Genomic DNA, 3,333 nt, shown 5'->3' with positions numbered 1-3,333 from the left:
GTGTGTGTGTGTGTGTGTGTGTGTGTGTGTGTGTGTGTGTGTGTGTGTGTGTGTGTGTGTGTGTGTTAAAGGTGCAGTGGTGTACAGAGTGAATGGAGATCTGTGGGATCTAAGTCTCCCTCTGGTGGAGGACTGTGTGAACTGCAGCTGCTGGGTTTTGACTCACTGGAGGGCAGACAGGTACAAGCTTTTGATTGTTTAAGAGTTTTGCCTTAGAGCGTTAACAAGGAACAAGTAAACGCTGTCTCTTCTCTTTCCAGCCCCTGATATTAGCACTGCATCTAGCGTAGGGCTGTGCAATTAATCGAAATACAGTTTCAATTTCGATTTTGGCCTCCAACAGTTATGAAAAAACAATAATCGAGTTAAAACAATTATTGCGCCCCATTCCACCCCCTTTCCAGCGCTGCGCTTTCGTTCCTCCATAAAAGCTCAGTTTTCAAATCAGTGAAATCGTGTAACTTCTGCAGAATGGGACGTGCTCAGAGACGCACATGTAAAGCGTAAAGTCATCTTTTAGCTCAAGGTGCGCGCCTAAACTAATGCGGCGCTTAGTGATTATTCACGTAAACCCTCGTCGGTCATAAATGAACGTAAAGAGTTGAGAATGAAAATACATTCGTTGGATCCGTGCGCTCTTAAAGTGACAGCGGGCTAATATTCCTGACTGTGTGCTTAATATTAATCAAACTACAAAAGACCAGATCACTCACTGCTCTTGACTGAAGGGCTTTTGTAGCTTCAATAAGAAACAAAGAAAGTTTCATTTACAGCATTTACATTTACAGCCTAGCCTACTTTAGACTTGCATTAACCTTAAAAAAAAAAACCTTCAAGCACAGTTTGTTTCATTTGTATCTTTCAAATCTGATCATCAGGCTTCTGAGGAGCGTTTATTTCTTCATCTCTCAGATTAGATTGCATTGCATTATATGTTTGGATCATTTAAATCTCATCTTACTAAGAAATATTATTGGAGATATAGAGTGACGACTCATATTTATATCATATATACTGTCATAAAGATCTCATTGATTTACATTACAAGCATCAGAATTCCATCTTACTTTGAGATCATATAAAAATCAGCATCTGCACCAAATTGCATATTTCTCAAAATAAAAAGTAGCTGTTTTTTCCTCCATATTTTCACTGTATATGAGCCACAAAAGCCTGATGGATCAAATATTACTGTATACTCGACAAGTAAAGCATTTTTTGAGATTTTCGAAGAAAAGTAAAAGTTGAGAATTGTAATAATATTTCACAATATTACTGTATTTTTGATCAATTAAATGCAGCCTAGGTGAGCAGAACTTCTCAAAACATTAAAAAGTCTCGCCAACCACAAACGTTTGGACCGTGTGTTTATTATAAAGTGTGTCATTTAATTTACATAACTTCTCTCAAATCGTAAGACAGTTGTCAGATTATTTCTTCGTTTGAATGGTGTCCTGTGTGCAGTGTGATGTTGGAGCAGCGGGTTCGAGCAGATTTTGGCGCGCTGCACCATAACAAACACTCGGGGGCGCTGGGGGGTTTAACCAGAGTCCGGCGCTTCTGCCAGGACCACTCGCACATCTTCTGCACACCTGAGCAGGTACAGCTTCAAAGCAATTCAGTCGTTTTTGCAAAAGGATCAATCATATCAAAAAACACAAGTGTTGACATTTTTTATAACCTTTTTTAAAACAAAGAGCGATAGAAAAAAATGTTTACATTTAACCACTGTATTTTTAAATTAACTCAATTTATTGAGACAAACGACAAATATTTTTTTGTTTTAACAGTCAAAAACAAAATTAAAATTAGACAAATATCTCATTTCTAATGTTTTATATGCAGATTAAATAGGTTCAACTTTTGGCTTGTCTCCCGAGGCCACAGGAGGGCGCAATGAGCAACATAATGCAGCACATTTTAAATGTTCAACGCAAGGAAGTAATAGTCTATAAAAAACGCGCATTATGTCTAAATTAACTCATATAAATCAAATATAATTTCATAAATTGCATAAACAATTATGAACAAAACAGCGTCATGTATTTATGCATTGCTTAATCCAAAGAGCCGAATCGCCCATCACGCAGATTGCTTTTAAAAACATATGAGACGCAGTGAAAAGGAATAAACCTCCACAAATTTGCGACGTGTTTTCTAAAAGTTTAAACTGTTTATTATATCATTATCGAAGAAGGTGTACCGTCGATAAATACCGATACCGTTTTATCGCCCAGGTCTATCTGTGAGTTTGGGTTGCTTAACGTTCATCTGGGAAAACAGTGCGCGTTATCTCACTAGATTTGTAACGTAAATCATTTATAAACCTATTTCAACACAGGAGAATACATAATCATATTTCTACATATGCGATGTGTTGTACGTCGCGTCTCGCGATTTCAAAATAAAAGTTCAAACCCTCGCTCTGAGTTTGCTTGTGGCCAAATATTAAAATTAAATGGATTTAAACGTCATTGAGTCACGCTGTAAAGTGAATCTCTGCAGGTATTTGTTATAATACTTAATGTACTTAAGCTGGTCATAGATGTATTAGTTTATTTTAACAGTGTTGTTCAATAAAGCCTTGCGATTACTTGGTTTTGATACTTTTTTGAACCAATTATTGTCTCATCGTTAGTTTAATATGTATATATATACAGTATATAAATGTAGTGATACTAAAGCCTGTTTTTCACTTATTTTTATTACTAAAAAATATTAGATTGCTCAATTGTCAAAATAATCAGTAGATTACTTGATTACAAAAATAACTCTTGTTACGGCTCTAGATTAGTTAAAATATTTCAAAATACAACTACATACAGCTCAGCTTTTTGTGATTAAAAGACAAATATTTTGTCATTGAATATTTCTTAAAATAGTTTTAAAATATTGTTGCAATCTAGTGAACCAAGTATCTGTATTTAGTCTCATCTCGTGAGCTAAGTGTATAGTGTCTGCGAGCGTGATATAGCTCATGACTTCACAAGTGTATGATGAAGCTTTTACTCTTCAGGTTAATCATATATTCATGAAAAAAAAATAACTTTGAATAAGGAAAGCGATAGCTTTGCCATAGTATCCTTTCAAATGTTAGAGTTGCCACAGTCATTGCATGCTTTGCATGTGCTGCACGTTATTTGTACCATTTTGTTTTATTAGTTTATTTATTAGAATTTGAAAGATAATAACAATATTGTGATCTCTGATTTTAGTCCTTGAAAACCAAAGAAGTAGTGCTTGAAAAGTTCTTGAAAGTCCTGGAATTTCATTTAGCAGTTTCTGTACGAATCCTGGATTTTTGTTTTTAAGTTTGTTTTTCATCTAATATTT

At 35.1% G+C, this 3,333-nt stretch overlaps 1 protein-coding gene across 4 annotated transcripts in view; it reads left to right on the top strand.

Annotated features, from left to right (window-relative positions):
• LOC107689168 (regulation of nuclear pre-mRNA domain-containing protein 2-like) overlaps positions 1 to 3,333 on the top strand; it is a 25,050-nt gene that overhangs the window by 16,566 nt on the left and 5,151 nt on the right. The window contains exons 11-12 of one of the 4 annotated variants that reach the window (XR_001634309.1): positions 72 to 180; positions 261 to 414. The exons of 1 other annotated variant lie outside the window; for it this stretch is intronic. The gene's annotated coding sequence lies outside the window, so the exon portion shown is untranslated. Of the gene's footprint in view, positions 1 to 71; positions 181 to 260; positions 415 to 1,464; positions 1,601 to 3,333 lie in introns of those variants that run through there. 2 more of the 4 variants (XR_001634308.1, XR_001634306.1) reach the window with 2 other exon arrangements.

The sequence above is a fragment of the Sinocyclocheilus anshuiensis genome, unplaced genomic scaffold, assembly GCF_001515605.1.
Source record: "Sinocyclocheilus anshuiensis isolate Anshui unplaced genomic scaffold, SAMN03320099.WGS_v1.1 scaffold737, whole genome shotgun sequence".
Lineage (NCBI taxonomy): Eukaryota > Metazoa > Chordata > Actinopteri > Cypriniformes > Cyprinidae > Sinocyclocheilus > Sinocyclocheilus anshuiensis.
Note: the sequence above shows the minus strand (reverse complement) of the source record. Positions and strands in the feature narration are given on the sequence as shown.